Source organism: Acipenser ruthenus, chromosome 8, assembly GCF_902713425.1.
Source record: "Acipenser ruthenus chromosome 8, fAciRut3.2 maternal haplotype, whole genome shotgun sequence".
In the NCBI taxonomy this organism is placed as follows: Eukaryota; Metazoa; Chordata; class Actinopteri; order Acipenseriformes; family Acipenseridae; genus Acipenser; species Acipenser ruthenus.
In genome coordinates, this window is record NC_081196.1 from 52,847,606 (window position 1) to 52,860,271 (window position 12,666).

The following is a 12,666-nucleotide window of genomic DNA, read 5'->3' on the forward strand; positions in this document are numbered from 1 at the left end:
AGATAGGGTGCATTGAATGATACAAGGTGATTTTGAGCACTCAAAGTCAGAGCACACAGTAATCCCACTCGTGCATAGCCGCTCTGATTTCTTGTTGTCTATTTATAAAAAAACATTGGTAAGTAAAAAAATATATTCTGCTAGTAAACCTCAGTAAGTGTCTATAAAATGATATCATAAGCATTCATTTACACCGCAGATGATGACAAAAGGGGAACTTAGTATGTCTCCGTGGAACTCCTTCAGCTGTGACATGTAGAATTTTGCTGTAGTTTTTCTTGTGCCAGATGTGTGTCTGAGTAAATGTGTGGGTGTTGGGTGGGTGTGTGCGTGTGAAAGTAGTATCAGAGTACACTTGCAGTTTACCATGCTTTTACCATTTTAGAATTAGTAGTGTAGCAATTCATCCTTCCTTTACATGATATATCAAAGGGCCTGATAGCAGGGGGTCCCCGGTTCAAATCCCCGCTCAGCCCCTGACTCATTGTGTGTGACCCTGAGCAAGTCACTTAACCTCCTTGTGCGCCGTCCTTCGGATGAGACGTAAAACAAACGAGATCCTATTGTAAGTGTCTCTGCAGCAGAATTGTTGATGCATAGTTCACCCCCTAGTCTCTCTAAGTCGCGTCTGCTAAATGACTAAATAATAATATTGTGATAATGGAATGTGTGTATCGTGACATGTGACCAAAAACAATACATAGCTGCTTGTTGGCTACTACTTGTCGTGGTCCTTTAGTCTCTCATTAATTATCATTTGGTCTTATTACACATCGCACAGTAGTAGCCCATCAGGACCCTAACATGTATTGTGATAGTGTCAAACTGTGCCCTGCATCGTGCTACAATTATAGAGGAACAGTTTATGTACACATCTTTCTCTCTATATTCTCAAACCTCTGAAAAGCACTAGTAGTGAGGGGCTTGGGAACGGTTCATCAGTACATTTCCATTTTGGCAAAACTGTTGCCACCACTGTACACCATCTTAGAGAGATCACCTTCCTTGGCTATCCCACATGGCTGTTCCGGTCAATTTAATCTTGTCTGGTACAAGTCATCTACTGTATAGGCTGTGATAAGCATTTTGGGACACTTACCACACTGGCGACCCACTCGCTGTGTCTGTCTGTCAGGCTTCAGGGCTGCTTCCACCTGACAGCAAGGGCAGTGTGAAAATGACATCACCTTTCAATTCTTGCAAACACTGGCTCATGGGTAAAGCAAGTTCATCAGCCTCAAAAGTCAGCTTCATTCATAATACTGTATATGTATACTCTGTAAGTGCAAATGGGCAGCAGTGTGGAGTAGTGGTTAGGGATCTGGGCTCTGGGCTCTGGACTCTTGACCGGAGGGTTGTGGGTTCAATCCCTGGTGGGTGACACTGCTGCTGTACCCTTGAGCAAGGTACTTTACCTATATTGCTCCAGTAAAAACCCAACTGTATAAATGGGTAATTGTATGTAAAAATAATGTGTAAAAAAAATTATGTAATTGTATGTAAAAATAATGTGATATCTTGTAACAATTGTAAGTCGCCCTGGATAAGGGCGTCTGCTAAGAAATAAATAATAATAATAATTATGTAATGGAGCTGCCAAGACTTGCCTGCCCATTGACTCAATGTACAAATATTTGTGTTATCACCCCAACTACAGCCATGATACAGTGGACAGCATTGTAATGTTAAACATGACTTCCAGGAAAGGTTTTTCATGGCATACATCCATGACAGTGATGAGGCCAGGCGTGACCCTGTTGAATCCCTATTAAAATCTGTAGAATTCTGTTGACCATAGAAAGTATATCATTTCTACAGTCCACAGATTTCTAGATATGTCTTTACGTTACATAGCGTACAGTTGATTTTGGCATGGATATCAAAACTCGAAAAACTTCTCACAAAAATCCTTGTTGAAAGAATGCATTGTGTGTTTATCTCACATCACCTGACCAAACAGGATTGATCATTGTGCAGAACTGACATCCCTCCACGCATGGAACACCTTTTTGCATACAGTATCTGCCTCAATCTGGGCCTGTATTGGTGGTTGCTGTCTCTCACAGTTGGGTACTGTACTACTCTCAGACTGTAACAAGCTATGTTTGTTTCCAGTCATGTCAGTCTAAAAAAAAAAAAAAACAGAATTATAATGTAACCCTCAATAGTCCTCCTAGCATTTGCATTCACATAAAATGTGTACATTTTTAGGCAAATATATGCTATTACTATGTACTACGTGCCTGTACTGAAAACATTCAAACTCATGCTAAAACCACAACATATGATAGCATCTATAAGCATGGTAAAACTGTGCTATTTTTTTTTTACTTTACTTTAGGTATTCCTATTCCTAGGTAATGAAAAAAATGCAGTTTCAAGTTACTTATTTTGTTTCATTCCAAGCTAGTGAAAGTTGTTGTTTGGAAGATTAAACGTCAATTTAAATTTATTGTCTCGCTTTCAACTATTATAGTTTGTATTTCTAATTTCATAAACCAAACTGTATGTAGTATGCAGTACCAGGGGTTAGAAAGAAGGAAAGAGACTCATAATTGTGGGCGGGAAAGCTGGCTTTGCTGAGACAGACAACAAGCTCCGTATGATTCAGAGCCACTATCAGTTGCCATTTACAAGGAACACCAGACGTGGGCATTGCCTAAATCTGTGAACACTTACCAAATGATCTTCAGTGGCAAAGCACCTGGCACCAGATATGAGTTTATCAGTGTCAGTTCTATTTTAATACTACCTGTGTTGGTGTTGATCTTACTGCTAATAAATGAGATCCCTTTATAGGTTAAACTGCTTGTTAGGCTAATTGCTTGCTAACTGTCTTAGATTACTAGACTAATTGCTTGCTAAGTGTTTTAGATTTTCCCAGGTGCGACTGAGAGAAGACTCACCTGTTTAGACTGTACTTGTCGATCTCTTGATGTACTCCTCCTCCTAAGTACTGGACTCACCTGACCTCAGCACCATGTTACTGGATCCTCAGCTGATGCACTGTTGCACTCGTATTATATTGCCGTAGATTACATTGCTGTAATCCTAGCTTGTTCCATTTTATTTTTGTATTGTATTTTAGCAGTATAATTTGCACTTACTGGAAACTATTTAAATATTGGTTTTGCATTGTAACCCTGTATTGCGCTGTAACACCTGTAAGTCGCTTTGGATAAAGGCGTCTGCCAAATAAATAAATAAATAAATAAAGAAATAATAATAAATAATGATACTACAGTTGCAGTAAATGCAAATGTAGTAACCTCAGAACACTGTATTAGCAAGCATGAATATAGCTGTATAAAGTTGTATTTCATTGTTATACAATGGTTTAGTAAGCTGCAAATCGATGGGTGGCATTTCCAGATAGTTACTAAACAGTAAAGTGGTTCCTAATTAGTTTTTGATCCGCTCAGCAGTAGGAAAGCTGTTTACACCAATGATGATGTGCAAGTTAAATCAATCCGTCCTTTATGTACACACCCATAAACCAGTCTTTGATTGTTTTGGTTTTGATGTAATAACTGTTAATAACGATTAACTAAAGTTACATTGTATTGCCTTTTATTATCATTTAAAAATAAAAGGTAATAAAATGTGAAACAAAACTAGGTCTGTTTAATTCCAAGCTATATGGACTACTGTGGACTACATGGACCATTTTCTTGTCATTTACACAGCAGAGGTGTAAATTATATATTTTTTATATGTATAACATAGCAGTGATTACATTTGTCTTTAACTCTGGACTTGTTTTAAACATAGTTGGAATGTATTTACACATGTGATTGTGTATTTACTGTGTAACAACATCTGCGTCTACAATTACAGTTTAGTTACAGATACTAAGAGCTGGTTTTACAGACCCTGATGGCAGTAATCTTGGACAAAACTTTCTTCCCTAAGTTAACATTAGCTAGTCCATGACTAGTTCTTATTGGAGTCTGCAATGTAAACAAAGTGCTATCCTTTTACCTACTGTAATACCAGTTGACTCATGAAACTATCATTGTGTAAATAAACAATACATAAATAAATAATCACTATGTATCATTGACCATGAAAAAAACTCTCAACACTGTTTTACCCAGAAAAAAATGTACAACACATCGACAATACATCAAATAAACGTGTTTCTCTTCCTTTAAAAGGTTTTTTTTGAATCCTGAAGTTTCAAATGACCTGAATTGTGAAATGTCTTTTACAATTTAAAAAGGGTTTTTGAAATGAATTTCACGACTTCCTATTTTTATGTTTCAGTTTCTTTAAACTTCCTCTTGTGCATAATCTAGCTCTATATGTCACAATATTACATTCGTTTGAAAACTATTACAAAGCTCAGTGATGTATGGAGCCTGGAGTGGAATTCCAGCAGAATATTTCTATTGATGAAAGTGAAAAGTTCCATATTGCAGCAGCGACAAAGTAAGGTAAAACTTTACATTCAGTGTGTCTAATCACTGTGTATTTACATAGTACTTACATAGTAAATACATGGCTACTTACACATACTTACAATGTTATTATGCATAGTTACAATGTACTTAATAGGCACATCTTTTTGCATGATATATGTAAGCACACAATTGTACCAGAAATTAATTAGGGTTAGGGTTAGGTTTGGAGTTAGGAATAGAGGGTTAAGGGTTAGGGATAGGGTTAGAGTTACTTCATGCAAAAAAAATGTACACATTGAGTAACTATGAATAATAACATTGTAATTATTGTATGTGTAAGTACCCATGTATTTACTAAGTATCTACTATGTAAATTCATAGTAATTAGAGACACACTGTAAAATGTTACCCAAAGCGATCATTTAAAATATGAATCAATTAGTGCTTATATTGTGTTGGGAATAAAATCAAAATGTCATTCTTATCATTATCTATTTCTTAGCAGACACCCTTATCCAGGGTGACTTACAATTGTTACAAGATATCACATTATTTACATACAACAATATACACACAATTGCCCATTTATACAGTTGGGTTTTTACTGGAGCAATCTAGGTAAAGTACCTTGCTCAAGGGTACAGCAGCAGTGTCCCCCACCTGGGATTAAGCCCACGTCCCTCCGGTCAAGAGTCCAGAGCCCTAACCACTACTCCACACTGCAAGGGTTGGATTCCTGAAAACAAACAGTTCAAGATATATAAAAAACAAATAAATTAACTGCTACAGTACATTTGGTTTGAAGAGAAATTAAAATACAGGAAAGTATAAAACCAAACCTGACAGCAGTACTTTATCCAAACTGAGGTTGGCTGAATGTAAGCTGACACAACATCTTTTTTTCATATAAGAGAAAACCCATTCAGTAAGAGAAACAGTCATTTCTACTACTGATATGCTCAACAAGTAAGAATACATCATAAGCACATTACAGTAGTTTTGTAGAAATTTGACTAAAGGTGACCATAGATACCCCAGGTTAGATAATTAAGTAAGCTTGGCTTTATGATGTTACAGTGTCTCCAAAGACGTTCAGCACAAATGCACAAAGTCCAACCTGTTGAAGTCTACTATAGCAACCGCTCAGTAATTTAGCAGTGTACCATACTGTCACCATTAGCATGCTGTACATTTACCTGTTTTCATTTTTAATAATGCTTTTCAACAAGATTTAATGCACTGACAGGTATTTCATTAATTAGTGTTTTGCAGAACCAGTTACTGAAACATTTTACAACAACAATAATAATAATATCTTTTTTTTATATAGCGCCTTTCATAGTGGACCACCATCACAAAGCGCTTTACAGAGGCAGGCTGTGAACTGTGCATTATATGCAGAGTCACTTACAATAGGACATTGATTTAACATCTCATCCACAGGATGGAGCACAAGGAGGTTAAGTGACTTGCTCATGGTCACACAGTGAGTCAGTCAGTGGCAGAGGTGGGATTTGAACCGGTGACCTTCAGGTTACAAGCCTGGGACTATGACCACTGGACCACACTGCCTCCCAAAACAAAGTTACTCAACACTATTGAATGAAGATGGTTAACTTATTTAACTGCAGTCAGGAACAGTACTGTACTAAGATGTTTTCTAATGTGATTTTCTATAATACACCACTTCCTCATTTTAGTAGTTATTTCTCACAGAGGAAGAGTTGTGAATTTTCCAGCAAATTTACAAGTTTTATTTTTAACATAATTTTCTATTTGTAGGTGTTGAATGGAAAGGTTCCTTTCCCACACTCATAAGTTCTTTTTGACCTTTAAAAAACTTTAACATAATAACACAATAACATTTGAATATCATTCTGAATGTAGGAATGGTATTTTTAGTTAAATATTAAAAACATCCAGTCATTTTAATGCACTTTGTCATGATGCTAAAACCTCATTTCAAATGTGTCAAATGTCCAGTTTTGAAACAAACACATTATTGTATTTTTATTTTAAAGCATGAAATATGGTGCTAATTTGGTTAAAGAAACCTCTTGTGTCTGATAGCGATGCTTTCAGATAGTGTTGCCCTTGCCTGGTTATTCATCCAAAAACCTAATTTGTGTTCCTAATGACATCTAGGTCTTAAGTACAACTTTTTCCATTTTTGTTGCCAATTTTTATTTTACAATAATCTGTACATGCTGCTGGCATGGAGCCCGGGAGGGGACATGAGAGAAGAAATCTCTATCTTCTGCAAGTCTTACTATCTCGTGGCCGCACCTCACTATCTGATGAGACAGTAAGACATGCGCACGAGTATATATTTTTTCTCGCATGTCACCTTGTTGGTACACATCAAGGACATCAACTTTTTTGGCATGCTGATTGATCCAATTTTTAATTAACAACTGTGGCAAAACTGGATGTTTGTCACTGACTTATATTTGTTTGAACTTGACTTTTAAGATTTGGAAAAACACTTCATTAGGACATAACTGCGGTGGCTGTGAAGAGGGTTAAACTCATCCAGCAGCTACTTCAGGAGTACTGCTGGAAAGGACAGTTTTAGTTGAAAGTAAACAAACTCAGACTTTCCTTCTTCCCTGCAAGGTGATCAAAATAGCAGAATTTCAGAAAGTACTACATCACCTGGAGAATCCTTGCACTGGGGGAAGCACTTCAGCTTCAAACCACAGGAAGCCTTGATCAGTTTTTGGTTGATCTTTTTTTTGTGAATTGTGTTTTTTGTGCGTCAGTTTTTTTTTGTTTTTTTTTTTCCACCACAGATGATGCACAAGCCTCTTAATAGACTACAATAAATGCATGGAAAAAAAAACAAAGCATTTTTTTTTTACAGTCAAAACGTCAATTAGTTTTTTTTAGCGTTACTACATATATTTTATAGCTATGGATTACATTTGTTTTGATGGAATCTAATGGTGGACCATGAATCCAAAATGCTTCCCACAAAGTTGACCGTCTCCTGGAAATGCTAGTTAGAGGAAGTCCATAGCAGGATGTGTCTGTACTTCTGACTAGGCTGTAAGGAATCAACTTGTCCAAAGTGATCAACTGGGCTCCACATGAGACTGTGTGGTCCAGTGGTTAAAGAAAAGGGCTTGTAACCAGGAGGTCCTTGGTTCAAATCATTGTGTAACCCTGAGCAAGTCACTTAACCTCCTTGCGCTCCGTCTTTTAGGTGAGACGTTGTTGTAAGTGACTCTGCAGCTGATGCATAGTTCAAACACCCTAGTCTCTGTAAGTCACCTTGGATAAAGGCGTCTGCTAAATAAGCAAATAATAATAATAATGGTGGCTGCTGCTGCTGCTGTATCACATGTATCTCATAGAACTGTCTCGAGACTGGTTTACACCAGAGTCTCGCTGGTGTTGTACCTCGTGAACGAAACGGTCTGGCAACAGGGAGATGCAGCTTCTGTATATTACAGAATGTCAGGGAGGCTGCGTGTATAACAACCCTTATGACAATGACAAATTGATAATAATGATCTCTACTGATGTCTGCTTTTGGCCTATGTGTTAGATATCACATATCCTTTCTGTCTCTGATGTCAGATTTAATTGGTGCTGTTCACACGCATTACAGTTTGAAAGCATTAAAGCTTTTATATTGACCTTGACACCAGAGGTAAGGTTTACAATAGCCATGATAAGATAAATAACTATTATAGAATATGTCATTTTAACCAACCTGCTGATTGGTTCAATTCAATCATGTGATCAGTAAAGGAGCTATTGGATTGGGAAGCTTATTGCTTTCCTTACTGGCAGGAGAATGTGGCATATAGAAATTTAGATAAGTGCTGCTACTAAAGTGTATACCAACATTTCTTCATGAACTGCACATTTGAGACCTATGTACAGTAACTAATGGAAGTGCAATTCATTTAACAGTGGGCAGCAGTCAATGTGACATGAGCGCCTAGTTACCCTGCTGTACATCCACCATCTTATATAAACTCCTGTTCAACAAGTTTGGTATTCCCCTCAATTTCAGGAACTGGAAAGCCATTACACAACCTGTTGTAAGTTTTGTATAATATCAATAAACTGGCAATTAAGGAAAATCCAAGCAGGTTTGTCAAGAACTCTGTGTAACATATTGCTTGTTGCTACTTTCTAGTATGGCCAACAATCACACACTATGAGGTTATTCTGGAGAGTAAATATCCCTGTCACGATGAAGGCAAGGTAAGCTAGTGAAGTCACTGTTTAGGTCTAAGACAGCAGTCACATGAGGTGCAAGTGCTCTTGAGGATTATGTTTAGGAGAAGACTACTTATAAAATGTCCCTCTGTTCTTTGCCCTTGCCTTATATCCCCATAGCTTGATTACTTTATAACTGCAACTTGAACTTTCAACAAACTTTCAATACGTAATCAGGGTTTTCTCTATCAGTGACCCTTCAACAAACCTTCAATATAAAATAAGGGTTTTATTTATCAGTGCGCCTTCAAGTTCAAGCTCTTTCTGCTGTCTTGTTTAATGGATAAAGGTTGTTTGTTCAAGAACATTCATGGAAATGCAATTTAGAGGCAATGGTATTACTATTCTGTGATACTGTTGATTAATGTCATGGTCACCTGAAGCCATGGCAGGGCAAACTTGTCAAACTGATGCCAAAAAGAAAAAAATAAAACCAGGTTGACCATGATCCAGTGAAAAAAATCAATAAATCATCTTCTTCAACGCAAAATAGCAAAGGCCAAGAATTCAGAAGGGTGCTTGACAGTCCCAAGTAATGAATCTGAAACAAAATGGATACAAAAAATACACAAACATTGTTTAAAAAGAAGACTCACAAAATGCTCAAGGTGTACCATGTTTATTTAAGAAACAAGCTAGAAATAATGATATTAATAACAAATAAAAACCTGTACAGACACCTGTAATCTTCCTCCAAAACAGACCTGTATGACGCTGTCTTTTATAAGAGATAGAATCTCTTGCAGTCCTAAAAAACATGTGTGGTACAGTGGTAGCATAGCCGCTTTATAAAAATAAAATTGTGTGCTCAATTTCTCCTTCTTTTTTTCATCTTATGTTTTTTTTCAATAAATAAAAACAATAACTATGGGATTTAGCCTACAAAGTAGTTATATTACCACTGCATCAACATCACTGCTTTACAGAATGGGCAGAATACTGCTTTTGAGTGGGAGATCTCCATTGGAGACTTAATGGATTTACAAAAAACTGTATGTGCTAAATATACAAGAAATACATGCAGCACTCTATTATACAGAATTGTTAACATAAGTGCTATTTTAAGAGCGTGGTGAAGGGGTGGGAAGAGTGTAGCGGTACACGGCCATTATGGGTACTGTTTTGTCCTGTCGGTGAGATGAGATGAGGTTAAAAGCTCTATAACCATGAATGCAGGTGAACCCTGCTCTTTTGCATTGTGGTTTAGACGCTCGCAATATGAGTGGTTGCCGGTTCGCGTCCGGCCTCCACCCTGTTACACACGTGTCCAGCGAGTCATGTTTTTGGGTGTGGCACTGACAGTAACGTTATGTTGTACATATTGTAATATTTGCAGAGGATTATGTTGTTTTTGTAGGTTAATGGGGCAGCAACACCCTGCTATAGGCAGTTTGTTAGTTTTTTTGGAGCCTTGAGGATTGTTGAAGAGGGATGGCCTAGTTCTCTTTTTAGACCCACACAAGTTGCAATTGTTGCACCATGTTTTTATACTACACATTGCCTTTTAATTGCTGTCAACTGAACATTCATTAGGTAAAAGTGGTATGAAGGCTATAGATCACAATGGGCTGGTGCTCTGAATCAGAAAGTGGCCACACCAAAAAGCTAAGTCAAGACAAGCATACCACTGTGTCTAAGGTGAAGAATGAACAAAGATCTGGGTACCTGCCAAAGACAGCAACAAAATCATTCTGAAAGCGAAGGCCAAGCCCAGCACTGAGGACACAGCTTCAGAAAACAAGCTGACAAAATAACATCAGGCTCTCTGGTTTACCAGAGCTGACATCATCTTTCCCAGCATTCTGATGACATTAACGTTTCTGTCTCGTAACTTGCTGCTACTGTTTATGTCTGATTGATTTAAAATATTTGGCAGGTTTTGTACTCATATGATCTGTGTGACAAGTGAAATGTTGCACTGCCAAAGTTAGATTGAACTTCTAGTCATAGGAGGATATGCCCCAAGCAAAGCATTGCACTAGCAAAATGGCAAACACTCATGTTGACAACAGCCAGACCTTAAAATGAATAAACACTCATGTATACAGCACCTCTGAGAAGAGTCATTGAATGTCAATACAGTATGTGAAAATAACATTGTGCTGTAAGTGTCCCGTGAAGGGCTTGTTAGATCCTGCATCTATTGGATTGCAGACTTACTTAATTACAAATGGCTTGATCACTCAGGCAAGGAATATACGCCTGTTTTGCAAATTTAAGGACAAAAAAGCATGTGAGTTCAGAGGGTTGGATGTGAAGTTGATACACTGTTTCCAACACAGTGCCCATTATATTGTGTGAAAGTAATTCGTTAATGCATAACCCCAGGGTAAACATAATCACGGAAGCCACATTCTTTCTGATGAATTATTAAACATGCTTACCTTTCCAGTTTTACGGTTTTGTCCAAGTACCTCCACAAGAATGTTTCTTTGTTTTTTAGGATTTTTTCTATTTAATTTTCAAATATACACAACATGAATTAGATCCGTGGTAACTTTATACAATGAATCTCCTCCTAAAAAATGTATGGCACTCACAAAACTGCAACAAAAAATAGACATTAAAGTGACAAAAAAAGAGGATATTTCTTTGGCATTTCTGTTATAGGCGCTGATTCAAATCCCTTTTGACTTCATAAAATATTGAGATGTACCAAAAACTAAAAGAAACTTGTGAGTGTTATAAAACTCTTCATTCATCCCGAGCACTGCTCTTAATGATCAGTACAGCTCCCCTGAATGATTTGAAATGCTGTACGCTCTCAGTACACTAGCTTCTTAAGCAAATAAACTATGTACTGTAAGCCAAAACTCCTAAACCTGCTTTATTAAGACATACCCTTATAAAAGTTTAACATAGTATTTATGGACAGTATTTTTGCAGATTTACCATGTTTTCCCATGGCTATGCTATGCATTTACTATAGTTTCCCCTCATTTGCCATGTTTCTGAATGTTCTTTACCATACCTTGCTGTGCTTTTCAATTCTTATCCATGCTTCACCATGCTTTCACTGTGCTTTATTACACTTTGCTATGTTTTTATTACGGTACACTTTTATATTGATATTGACTTGATATAGGATACCCTGCTGCTGTGATTGTTTCTAGCAAGCCCAGTAACAATAAACTGCTTCTCTGTCACATTGTTTAAATCCATATCAGTGGTGACATTCACAGAAACACCACGTCTAGTTTGTTTACTGAATTAATTGCAGATTTGTGGCTATTTTATTACTGCATGAACAGAAAGCATTCATTAGTTTATCAGTTAACAAAAGACAATGGTGTTTTTTGTTCCATCTAGGGTGAAAACTTAAGTCCTCCTTTTTTTTCTTGTTTTTTTTTTTACTGTAAAACGCAGGCATGCAGACCGTTTAAGACATGCCTGTCTAACTGCCCCAGGCTCTGGGGAGACCCAGGGTTAGCAGCATTGATGAAATGAGCCTTTTCTTCTTTAAATAGATTCTATAGCTCTCTACTTCCTATAAACACACGCACACTTCTCCATTCGGTGGTGTTTCCCAGCACCAGCAGTGACTCTTTCTCCTGTACATCGGGATATTTTAAGAACCTCACTCCACACAGCTGCACTATTTTAAGCTAAATTGTATGAAAACCCATTGCTGCTTTTTGAAATTAACCTTAGTTCGGGGATCCGGTTTTTCTACAGATGTCATTACTTAATTGTCAGATAATGTCACTGCTTCCTTTTAGCTCCTTTCAAGGGCAGACATACTGTATTATACAATCAAATATGAATCCCCCTCAGTCCCAGTCTCCATTTCAATGGATTTGGGTATTTTATTTATAAAATATTCATCATATATATTTTTAGGGAGGATGTAAATTAGAACACACTTAAGTGTAGGCAACGTGCATTCTACACCCCATCACCAAACAAACAGAGTAGGTGTGGCACGGTGGAAGTCTGCCAGTGTAAACAGTGGCATAACTTTAAGTTTGGCAGGGATGGGGTTAAATCTATCCCTGCCAACAATCACAGGAGTGGCCATTTCCCAATTGGG

At 37.3% G+C, this 12,666-nt stretch overlaps 1 long non-coding RNA gene across 1 annotated transcript; it reads right to left on the minus strand.

Moving 5' to 3' along the window:
• Positions 1-4,816: 4,816 nt before the first annotated feature.
• Positions 4,817-11,357, minus strand: LOC131737874 (uncharacterized). Its single transcript, XR_009329452.1, has 3 exons — positions 11,021-11,357; positions 9,014-9,177; positions 4,817-5,139 (listed from the first exon to the last, which is right to left on the minus strand). It is a non-coding gene; the product is annotated as an uncharacterized LOC131737874 (long non-coding RNA).
• Between the last annotated feature and the right edge of the window lie 1,309 nt (positions 11,358-12,666).